Raw genomic sequence first — 12,278 nt, 5'->3', positions numbered from 1 at the left:
AAACAAACAGGATTTTTATAATATGGGATTATGTTTTCTGCTAAAATGGTCAATAAAAAAGAAACCCAAAATCGTAGTTCTCTTGGTGATGGAAGCCAAAATATATTATCAGTTGGCAACAAAACAAAGAATTTCATATGATACAGGTTGATAGCAAATTACTTAAACAGCGAAAACGGCTTGTTTTTACTGGGGATTGAACCCAGAACCTTCTGCGTGAGAAGTAGACGTGATAACGACTCCATATAAAACCTGTGAAATCCTGCAAAGTAATGGCATTTAGAGACGCGTTTTGACCGCCAGGGGAAAAAAAAAAATAATTTGTAGTTCTGTTTGTGATGGAAGCCAAAACATCCCGTCGTTCGGCAACAAAGCCGAGAACTTCATATATTGTAGTTGGATAGCGTATTATTTCAACACTAAGAACAGATTGGTTTCACTGGGGATTGAACCCAGGACTAGAGATGAGCGAACCGGTCGCGGTTCGGCTCGAGTCGGTTTGCCGAACGGGGGTCCCGTTCGAGTTCGGTTCGTCGAACGTTCGACGAACCGAACTCGAACCAATAGGCTATAATTGGAGGCAATCAAAAACACATAAAAATGCATTATAAATGTACACAAACAGTTAATAAACATTGCCATAACACTTACCGGTGCCCGCGATCCCTCCTGTACTCTGTCTCCTGCCGCTATTCCATCCGATGATCGCTGAATCCTCCACGTGACCAGCACTGCCAGCTGAGATGCAGGACCTATCATGACGTCAAAATAGCCATGTGACCAGTCACGTGGCTATTATCTCATTGGCTACAGACTGGTCACATGACTATGACGCGTCATGTAGGACCTGCGAGTGCATCTCTCCGGTACACGGTGCACATATGTGTATCGCCGTGTACCGGCGACATGCTCTAGCACACGGTCGACTCCCCGTTCCGTTAGGGACCGGCTGACACAGCCGGTCATTAACGGAGATCACCGTTGCCATAGCAACGCAGTTAGCGGTGACGTCACCGCTAACCGCGGCTCCGAGAGCACCGTTGCTATGGTAACACGTCTGTCAGCGTTACCGCTGTTACCGCTGACAGCCAGCACTGATCACTCACGGAGTGAAGGCTGCACGCTGCTTCCCGTTTGTAGTGAGGATTGTTGTGAGGATGAGGTTCCTCAGCCCCAAGTGATGAGCTGGGTAAACTCATCCTCACTACAATCGTCACTACTACTACACTAGTGAGGATTGTAGTGAGGATGAGGTTCCTCAGCCCCAAGTGATGAGCTGGGTAAACTCATCCTCAATACAATCGTCACTACTACTACACTAGTGATGATTGTAGTGAGGATGAGGTTCCTCAGCCCCAAGTGATGAGCTGGGTAAACTCAATCTCACTACAATCGTCACTACTACTACACTAGTGATGATTGTAGTGAGGATGAGGTTCCTCAGCCCCAAGTGATGAGCTGGGTAAACTCATCCTCACTACAATCGTCACTACTACTACACTAGTGATGATTGTAGTGAGGATGAGGTTCCTCAGCCCCAAGTGATGAGCTGGGTAAACTCATCCTCACTACAATCGTCACTACTACTACACTAGTGAAGATTGTAGTGAGGATGAGGTTCCTCAGCCCCAAGTGATGAGCTGGTGAACCTCATCCTCACTACAATCGTCACTACTACTACACTAGAAAGAAAGAAGACAGAAGAGCAGGATCGTGGAGGGCTGACAGGGGGTAATAAAGATGGAGTCTCTAATGTGTCTGTGTATTTATTTCTATTAAAGTATTTTTTTCTCTGTGTGGTGTTTTTTTTAACCCTTTATTGGAGATTCTTAATGGCCGGGTCAAAGGTGCCTGACATTAAGAATCTCTGGCTTAATACTGGCTAGTAAAACAAAGCCAGTATTAACTCATGATTACCCAACAAGCCACCCGGCTTCAGGGCTGTTGGAAGAGTTGGATACAGCGCCAGATGATGGCGCTTCTATGAGAGCGCCATTTTCTGGGACGGCTGCGGACTGAAATTCGCAGCAGAGGCGCCCAGAAACCTCGGGCTAACCTGTGCTGCGGATTCCAATCCCCAGCTGCCTAGTTGTACCCGGCTGGACACAAAAAATGGGGCGAAGCCCACGTCATTTGTTTTTTAATTATTTCATGAAATAAGTGAAATAATTAAAAAAAACGGGCTTCCCTATATTTTTGGTTCCCAGCCGGGTACAAATAGGCAAGTGGGGGTTGGAGGCAGCCCGTGGCTGCCTGCTGTACCTGGCTAGCATACAAAAATATGGCGAAGCCCACGTCATTTTTTTGGTGGGCAAAAATATTCTGCATACCGTCCTGGATGGAGTATGCTGAGCCTTGTAGTTCTGCAGCTGCTGTCTGCTCTTCTCCATACAGACACACAGCAGCTGCAGAACTACAAGGCTCAGCATACTCCATCCAGGACTGTATGCAGAAGTTTTTTGCCCCCTGAAAAAATTATGTGGGCTTCGCCATATTTTTGTATGCTAGCCAGGTACAGCAGGCAGGTACGGCTGCCCCCAACCCCCAGTTGCCTATTTGTACCCGGCTGGGAACCAAAAATAAAGGGAAGCCCTTTTTCTATTATTTCATGAATTTCATTAAATAATTAGAAAACAAATGACGTAGGCTTCGCCCCATTTTTGTGTCCAGCCAGGTACAACTAGGCAGCTGGGGATTGGAATCCGCAGCACAGGTTGGCCTGAGCTTTCTGGGCCCCACTGCTGCGAATTGCAGTCTGCAGCCGCCTCAGAAAATGGCATTTTCAAAGAAGCGCCATCTTCTGGCGCTGTATCCAACTCTTCCAGCACCTGCCTGCTATACCTGGCTAGCATACAAAAATATGGCGAAGCTCACGTCCTTTTTTTGTAGTTTTTTGGCAAAAAAAATAAAAAATGCTTCCCTGGATTTTCCATTGCCAGTGAAGGTAACACCAAGCAGTGGGGGTTAGCAGCCAGTAGCTGCTTGGATTACCCTTACCTAGCAATACAAAAAATGCAGCGGGAGCCCATATATATTTTTTTTTAATTATTTATTTAAATAACTAAAAACAAAATGGGCTTCCCTGTATTTTGATTGCTGGACATCACAGTGCTGTAAAAATAAATCTTTAAAAAAATGACGTAGCGCTCCGCGGTATTTTTGATTCTCAGTGCAGATAAAGCAGACAGCTATGGGTTGCCACCCCAGTCTGCCTGCCGTTACCTTGGTTGGCAATCAAAATACAGGGAAGCCCATTAATTTTTTCTATTTAAAAAATAGTTAAAAAAAAAAATGACGTTGGGTCCCCCCATTTTTGATAGCCAGCTAAGGTAAAGCAGACGGCTGTAGCCTGAAAACCACAGCTGGCAGCTTTACCGTGGTTGGGGATCCAATGTGGAGGTCCCCTCAGGCTCTTTTTTATAATTATTTTATAAATATTAATAATTACACAATAAAAGTAGGGTCCCCCCCAAATTGGATCACCAGCCAAGGTAAAGCGGACAGCTGTGGTCTGGTATTCTCAGGGTGGGAAGGTACATAGTTATTGGGCCTTCACAGCCTAAAAATAGCAGGCCGCAGGCACCCCAGACGTGGCGCATCCACTAGATGCGCCAATCCTGGCGCTTCTCCCCAGCTCATCCCGTGCCCTGGTGCAGTGGCAAACAGGGTAATAAATCGGGTTGATACTAGCTGTAAAGTCACCTGAGATCAAGCCCAGCAGTTTGTGATGTTATGGCGTCTATTAGATACCCAACATCATAAACTGTCAGTACTAACAAAAAAAAAAAATCGACAAAAGAAATTTATTTGAAAAAACAGTCCCCAAAACATTTCCTCTTTCACCAATTTATTGTAAGAAAAAAAATAAAGGGGTCCCACGACGACTCTGGACCATCTAGAATATGGGAAGGAGACACTCAGGGAACGTATCCCCCATTTACTAGGAGTGCGGACCCTTCATGTGAGGAGTGTGGGTTCAATGAATCTGCACTCACTCTCCCTGGGTCCACAGCAGCAGAGTCCATGTCGTAATGGTTGCTACCAAAGCTGCAATGCCCTGCTCATGAGGTAAGGGCATGCCTAATCAGGAGAACTACTGTAGAGGAAGCTCTGATCACTGGTATATAGGTGCTCAGAGGTAATAATAGATAAAATTAGTGAGTAGCCTCGGCACTCTAAATCTCCCAGACTAAGTCAGTAAGTCACAACGGATAGTAATGCAAAATCACTCTTTATTGGTCCGTATTAAGAAAAAAAAATTTTTCATAAGCATATATGTTTTTGTCCAAAACAAGTTACAAATGACGTTTCGGCCTGAGCCTTCGTCAGATTGGACTTATCTGCATGTAATCATGAAAAATGACAATAATCAGTATCACATAAGAGTGAGAGAACAATAACATAAACTCGAACAATGTAGAGGTACAATTGGGATGCAGCAAAAAAATTGCAACACAGCAAGAAATGAAACACATGATACAAATGTCATAATACAGTACAAGGACAATATAGTAATGACAAATATGGGGTCAGAGTAGGCTTAGACAGCTCTGGTACGAAAAAGATGTCAATCATAAAGTAACATGTGCAGTAGGTGTAGAGCTACAGTATGCATGGCAGAGCTAATGGGTAGACCGACCATAGAAAAAGAACGGAGAAAAAGTGGAGAAAAAGTGGAGAAAAAATGGAGAAAAAGTGGAGAAAAAGTGAAGGAAAAGTGAAGAAAAAGTGGAGAAAAAGTGGAGAAAAAGTGGAGAAAAAAATAAATAAAAAGTGGATAAAAAGTGGATAAAAAGTGGAGAAAAAAATGGATAAAAAGTGGAGAAAAAGTGGAGAAAAAGTGGAGAAGTGGAGAAAAAGTGGAGCACCCTTTGGTGCCTTTCATGTGGCACTAAGGGGTGCTTAGCTTTGTATTTAGCCAAAAAAATGAAAACAAAATGACGTAGGGTTCCCCCTAGTTTTGTAGCCAGCTAAGTAATGGCATTTAGAGACGAGTTTTGACTGCCAGGGGAAAAAAATAAAAATAATTTGTAGTTCTGTTTGTGATGGAAGCAAAAACATACCGTCATTCGGCCACAATGCCGATAACTTCATATATTGTAGTTGGATAGCGTATGATTTCAACACTAAGAACAGATTGGTTTCCCTGGGGATTGAACCCAGGACCTTCTGCGTGTTAAGCAGACGTGATGACCACAACATTATGAAACGTGACGATAAGTTACTGTGTATTGGCTAGCAGAGCAGAATTGTGACTGACGGGGCCTTTTTATTGCTGAAGGAAAGTATTTTTGGTTAAGGAAACATTTACAATTTTTATTACATATTTTACCAGTTTTATTCCTACAAAGGAATTTTGCTTAAAAGGAAGATTACATTGAATGTGTTACTTTTTTCCACATAGTTTAGTTGTTTGATTTTGTATTTAAAGGAACTATATATTTTGAAGCAAATAGGATTTTTATAATATGGGATTATGTTTTCTGCTAAAATGGTCAATAAAAAAGAAACCCAAAATCGTAGTTCTCTTTGTGATGGAAGCCAAAATGTATTGTCATTTGGCAACGAAACCAAGAATTTCACATATTACAAGTCGATAGGAAATTACTTCAACACCAAAAACAGATTGGTTTCACTGGGGATTGAACCCAGGAACTTCTGCGTGTGAAGCAGATGTGATGAACACTACACTATGAAACCTTTGAAATCCTGCAAAGTAATGGCATTTAGAGACGAGTTTTGACAGCCAGGGGAAAAAAAAAAATAATTTGTAGTTCTGTTTTTGATGGAAGCCAAAACATACCGTCATTCGGCGACAATGCCGAGAACTTCATATATTGTAGTTGGATAGTGTATGATTTCAAAACTAAGAACAGATTGGTTTCACTGGGGATTGAACCCAGGACCTTCTGCGTGTTAAGCAGACGTGATGACTAGAGATGAGCGAACCGGTCCCGGTTCGGCTCGAGGTCGGTTCGCCGAACGGGGGTCCCGTTTGAGTTCGGTTCGTCGAACGTTCGACGAACCGAACTCGAACTGCATAGGAAACAATGGCAGGCATTCACAAACACATAAAAACACCTAGAAAACACCCTCAAAGGTGTCCAAAAGGTGACAAACAACTCACAACACAACACAAACACATGGGAAAGTGACAAGGACATATACTCATGCGAAAACAAAACAGCTGGACAAGGAAAAAGAGGAGGACACACAGATATAGGCATGGCACGCCCTTCTGAAATCATGTAAAACACCGCAAGGTTACTCCAAGCGGAGCCTCCCTTTTTTCAAAAAATTGTGCCCCACACACACCCACTCAGTGGCAGCACTTGTGCCCTAGTTGTACACTTCACAGCTAGATTTGCATCAAGCACATTCAAAAATACGCCATTGTTATCCGTCCCCATGATGACACCGGGGTAGGTAGCAAAGTGTTTCCTGATCCCAGCTCTGTTCATCTTGGCTTCTTTTAAAAACACATCAAGCAAGGGTTACTCCAAGCGGAGCCTCCCTTTTTTTCCAAAAATTGTGCCCCACACACACCCACCCATTCAGTGGCAGCACTAGTGCCCTAGTTGTACACTTCACAGCTAGATTTGCATCAAGCACATTCAAAAATACGCCATTGTTATCCGTCCCCAGGATGACACCAGGGTAGGTAGCAAAGTCTTTGCTGAACCATGACTTGTTCATCTTGGCTTCTTTTAAAAACACATCAAGCAAGGGTTACTCCAAGCGGAGCCTCCCTTTTTTTCAAAAAATTGTGCCCCACACACACCCACTCAGTGGCAGCACTTGTGCCCTAGTTGTACACTTCACAGCTAGATTTGCATCAAGCACATTCAAAAATACGCCATTGTTATCCGTCCCCAGGATGACACCGGGGTAGGTAGCAAAGTGTTTCCTGATCCCAGCTCTGTTCATCTTGGCTTCTTTTAAAAACACATCAAGCAAGGGTTACTCCAAGCGGAGCCTCCCTTTTTTCCAAAAATTGTGCCCCACACACACCCACCCATTCAGTGGCAGCACTTGTAGCCTAGGTGTACACTTCACAGCTAGATTTGCATCAAGCACATTCAAAAATACGCCATTGTTATCCGTCCCCAGGATGACACCAGGGTAGGTAGCAAAGTCTTTGCTGAACCATGACTTGTTCATCTTGGCTTCTTTTAAAAACACATCAAGCAAGGGTTACTCCAAGCGGAGCCTCCCTTTTTTTCCAAAAATTGTGCCCCACACACACCCACCCATTCAGTGGCAGCACTTGTGCCCTAGTTGTACACTTCACAGCTAGATTTGCATCAAGCACATTCAAAAATACGCCATTGTTATCCGTCCCCAGGATGACACCAGGGTAGGTAGCAAAGTCTTTGCTGAACCATGACTTGTTCATCTTGGCTTCTTTTAAAAACACATCAAGCAAGGGTTACTCCAAGCGGAGCCTCCCTTTTTTTCCAAAAATTGTGCCCCACACACACCCACTTATTCAGTGGCAGCACTTGTGCCCTAGTTGTACACTTCACAGCTAGATTTGCATCAAGCACATTCAAAAATACGCCATTGTTATCCGTCCCCAGGATGACACCAGGGTAGGTAGCAAAGTCTTTGCTGAACCATGACTTGTTCATCTTGGCTTCTTTTAAAAACACATCAAGCAAGGGTTACTCCAAGCGGAGCCTCCCTTTTTTTCCAAAAATTGTGCCCCACACACACCCACCCATTCAGTGGCAGCACTAGTGCCCTAGTTGTACACTTCACAGCTAGATTTGCATCAAGCACATTCCAAAATACGCCATTGTTATCCGTCCCCAGGATGACACCAGGGTAGGTAGCAAAGTCTTTGCTGAACCATGACTTGTTGATCTTGGCTTCTTTTAAAAACACATCAAGCAAGGGTTACTCCAAGCGGAGCCTCCCTTTTTTTCAAAAAATTGTGCCCCACACATACCCACTCAGTGGCAGCACTTGTGCCCTAGTTGTACACTTCACAGCTAGATTTGCATCAAGCACATTCAAAAATACGCCATTGTTATCCGTCCCCAGGATGACACCGGGGTAGGTAGCAAAGTGTTTCCTGATCCCAGCTCTGTTCATCTTGGCTTCTTTTAAAAAGACATCAAGCAAGAGTTACTCCAAGCGGAGCCTCCCTTTTTTTCCAAAAATTGTGCCCCACACACACCCACCCATTCAGTGGCAGCACTTGTGCCCTAGTTGTACACTTCACAGCTAGATTTGCATCAAGCACATTCAAAAAAACGCCATTGTTATCCGTCCCCAGGATGACACCAGGGTAGGTAGCAAAGTCTTTGCTGAACCATGACTTGTTCATCTTGGCTTCTTTTAAAAACACATCAAGCAAGGGTTACTCCAAGCGGAGCCTCCCTTTTTTCCAAAAATTGTGCCCCACACACACCCACCCATTCAGTGGCAGCACTTGTAGCCTAGTTGTACACTTCACAGCTAGATTTGCATCAAGCACATTCAAAAATACGCCATTGTTATCCGTCCCCAGGATGACACCAGGGTAGGTAGCAAAGTCTTTGCTGAACCATGACTTGTTCATCTTGGCTTCTTTTAAAAACACATCAAGCAAGGGTTACTCCAAGTGGAGCCTCCCTTTTTTTCCAAAAATTGTGCCCCACACACACCCACTTATTCAGTGGCAGCACTTGTGCCCTAGTTGTACACTTCACAGCTAGATTTGCATCAAGCACATTCAAAAATACGCCATTGTTATCCATCCCCAGGATGACACCAGGGTAGGTAGCAAAGTCTTTGCTGAACCATGACTTGTTCATCTTGGCTTCTTTTAAAAACACATCAAGCAAGGGTTACTCCAAGCGGAGCCTCCCTTTTTTTCCAAAAATTGTGCCCCACACACACCCACCCATTCAGTGGCAGCACTTGTGCCCTAGTTGTACACTTCACAGCTAGATTTGCATCAAGCACATTCAAAAATACGCCATTGTTATCCGTCCCCAGGATGACACCAGGGTAGGTAGCAAAGTCTTTGCTGAACCATGACTTGTTCATCTTGGCTTCTTTTAAAAACACATCAAGCAAGGGTTACTCCAAGCGGAGCCTCCCTTTTTTCCAAACATTGTGCCCCACACACACCCACCCATTCAGTGGCAGCACTTGTAGCCTAGTTGTACACTTCACAGCTAGATTTGCATCAAGCACATTCAAAAATACGCCATTGTTATCCGTCCCCAGGATGACACCAGGGTAGGTAGCAAAGTCTTTGCTGAACCATGACTTGTTCATCTTGGCTTCTTTTAAAAACACATCAAGCAAGGGTTACTCCAAGTGGAGCCTCCCTTTTTTTCCAAAAATTGTGCCCCACACACACCCACTTATTCAGTGGCAGCACTTGTGCCCTAGTTGTACACTTCACAGCTAGATTTGCATCAAGCACATTCAAAAATACGCCATTGTTATCCATCCCCAGGATGACACCAGGGTAGGTAGCAAAGTCTTTGCTGAACCATGACTTGTTCATCTTGGCTTCTTTTAAAAACACATCAAGCAAGGGTTACTCCAAGCGGAGCCTCCCTTTTTTTCCAAAAATTGTGCCCCACACACACCCACCCATTCAGTGGCAGCACTTGTGCCCTAGTTGTACACTTCACAGCTAGATTTGCATCAAGCACATTCAAAAATACGCCATTGTTATCCGTCCCCAGGATGACACCAGGGTAGGTAGCAAAGTCTTTGCTGAACCATGACTTGTTCATCTTGGCTTCTTTTAAAAACACATCAAGCAAGGGTTACTCCAAGCGGAGCCTCCCTTTTTTTTCCAAAAATTGTGCCCCACACACACCCACCCATTCAGTGGCAGCACTTGTGCCCTAGTTGTACACTTCACAGCTAGATTTGCATCAAGCACATTCAAAAATACGCCATTGTTATCCGTCCCCAGGATGACACCAGGGTAGGTAGCAAAGTCTTTGCTGAATCATGACTTGTTCATCTTGGCTTCTTTTAAAAACAATGTAAGCAAGGGTTACTCCAAGCGGAGCCTCCCTTTTTAAAAAAAATTGGGCCACACACACACACACCCCATCAGTGGCAGCAGTTGTGCCCTAGTTGCAAACAGGATGTTTTGATTTGCATCAAGCACATTCCAAATCCACAAGCATTTACTCTCCCCAGGATGACACAGGGGTAGTAAATTCCTTCTGGATCCATGACTTGTTCATTTTGATGAACGTCAGTCTGTCCACATTGTCACTGGACAGACGCGTGCGCTTATCTGTCAGCCCTAGAGTTGAGCGCGGTTCGTGGTTCGTGGTTCTCCAGTTCTAGGCTCGAGTGATTTTGGGGCATGTTCTAGATCTAACTAGAACTCGAGCTTTTTGCAAAAGCTCGATAGTTCTAGAAACGTTCGAGAACGGTTCTAGCAGCAAAAAAACAGCTAAATCCTAGCTTGGTTTCTGCTGTAATAGTGTAAGTCACTCTGTGAATCACACTATTATGACATTTCAATGTATAGTGTGCGTGAACAGCGCCTTCAGATCACTGCTGTTTCTATAATGGCGATCGCCATTTTTTTTTTTTTTTTCTTGTCTTCCTTCCCTAAGCGCGCGCGTCTTGTGGGGCGGGCCAGCATGTCAGCCAATCCCAGACACACACACAGCTAAGTGGGCTTTTAGCCAGAGAAGCAACGGCAGTGTGATAGGATGTCCATGTCACATGTCCCTGCATTATAAAACCGGACATTTTCCTCCAGGACGCCATTATCTCTTCTGCGTCTTTGGTGTCAGACATCACTGTCGCAGCTCCTTCCTGAGTCCTATCGCTGATACAGCTGTATGCGCTCCATACACAGCGCTGGACAGCTTAGGGAGAGCACTTTCTAGCAGTCCTTTTAAGGGCTCAAACCGGCAGGGTCAGAGTTAAGGTGACAGGTCCTGAAAACAGCGCCAGCGTCTGTGTAGCCAAGGTCAGGGATTTCCTCGCTGCATTTCCCTATTAGGAGGGATAGAAAGGCAGGCTTCCATTCCTCTATCCAGAGCCCCAAAATCCTGGCACTGTACCCGCCTGTCCTCTGCACACTCCAACTCATAACTAAGCCATTATACTAGCAAACACTCAGTTTACCTAGTGGCATCCTATACGTGGCTATTGGACTTTGCTATAGTCACACTCCGTTTGCCACTGCACCAGGGCACGGGATGAGCTGGGGTGAAGCGCCAGGATTGGCGCATCTAGTGGATGCGCCACGTCTGGGGTGCCTGCGGCCTGCTATTTCTAGGCTGTGAAGGCCCAATAACTATGTACCTTCCCACCCTGAGAATACCAGACCACAGCTGTCCGCTTTACCTTGGCTGGTGATCCAATTTGGGGGGGACCCTACTTTTATTGTGTAATTATTAATATTTATAAAATAATTATAAAAAAGAGCCTGAGGGGACCTCCACATTGGATCCCCAATCACGGTAAAGCTGCCAGCTGTGGTTTTCAGGCTAGAGCCGTCTGCTTTACCCTAGCTGGCTATCAAAAATGGGGGGACCCAACGTCATTTTTTTTTTTAACTATTTTTTAAATAGAGAAAATTAATGGGCTTCCCTGTATTTTGATTGCCAGCCAAGGTAACGGCAGGCAGACTGGGGTGGCAACCCATAGCTGTCTGCTTTATCTGCGCTGAGAATCAAAAATACCGCGGAGCGCTACGTCATTTTTTTAAAGATTTATTTTTACAGCACTGTGATGTCCAGCAATCAAAATACAGGGAAGCCCATTTTGTTTTTAGTTAATTAAATAAATAATTAAAAAAAATATATATGGGCTCCCGCTGCATTTTTTGTATTGCTAGGTAAGGGTAATCCAAGCAGCTACTGGCTGCTAACCCCCACTGCTTGGTGTTACCTTCACTGGCAATGGAAAATCCAGGGAAGCATTTTTTTTTTTTGCCAAAAAACTACAAAAAAAGGACGTGAGCTTCGCCATATTTTTGTATGCTAGCCAGGTATAGCAAGCAGGTGCTGGAAGAGTTGGATACAGCGCAAGAAGATGGCGCTTCTATGAAAATGCCATTTTCTGAGGCGGCTGCAGACTGCAATTCGCAGCAGTGGGGCCCAGAAAGCTCAGGCCAACCTGTGCTGTGGATTCCAATCCCCAGCTGCCTAGTTGTACCTGGCTGGACACAAAAATGGGGCGAAGCCTACGTCATTTGTTTTCTAATTATTTAATGAAATTCATGAAATAATAAAAAAAGGGCTTCCCTTTATTTTTGGTTCCCAGCCGGGTACAAATAGGCAACTGGGGGTTGG

The sequence above is a fragment of the Anomaloglossus baeobatrachus genome, chromosome 2 (assembly GCF_048569485.1).
Source record: "Anomaloglossus baeobatrachus isolate aAnoBae1 chromosome 2, aAnoBae1.hap1, whole genome shotgun sequence".
NCBI lineage: Eukaryota > Metazoa > Chordata > Amphibia > Anura > Aromobatidae > Anomaloglossus > Anomaloglossus baeobatrachus.
This window is presented reverse-complemented; position numbering follows the sequence as displayed.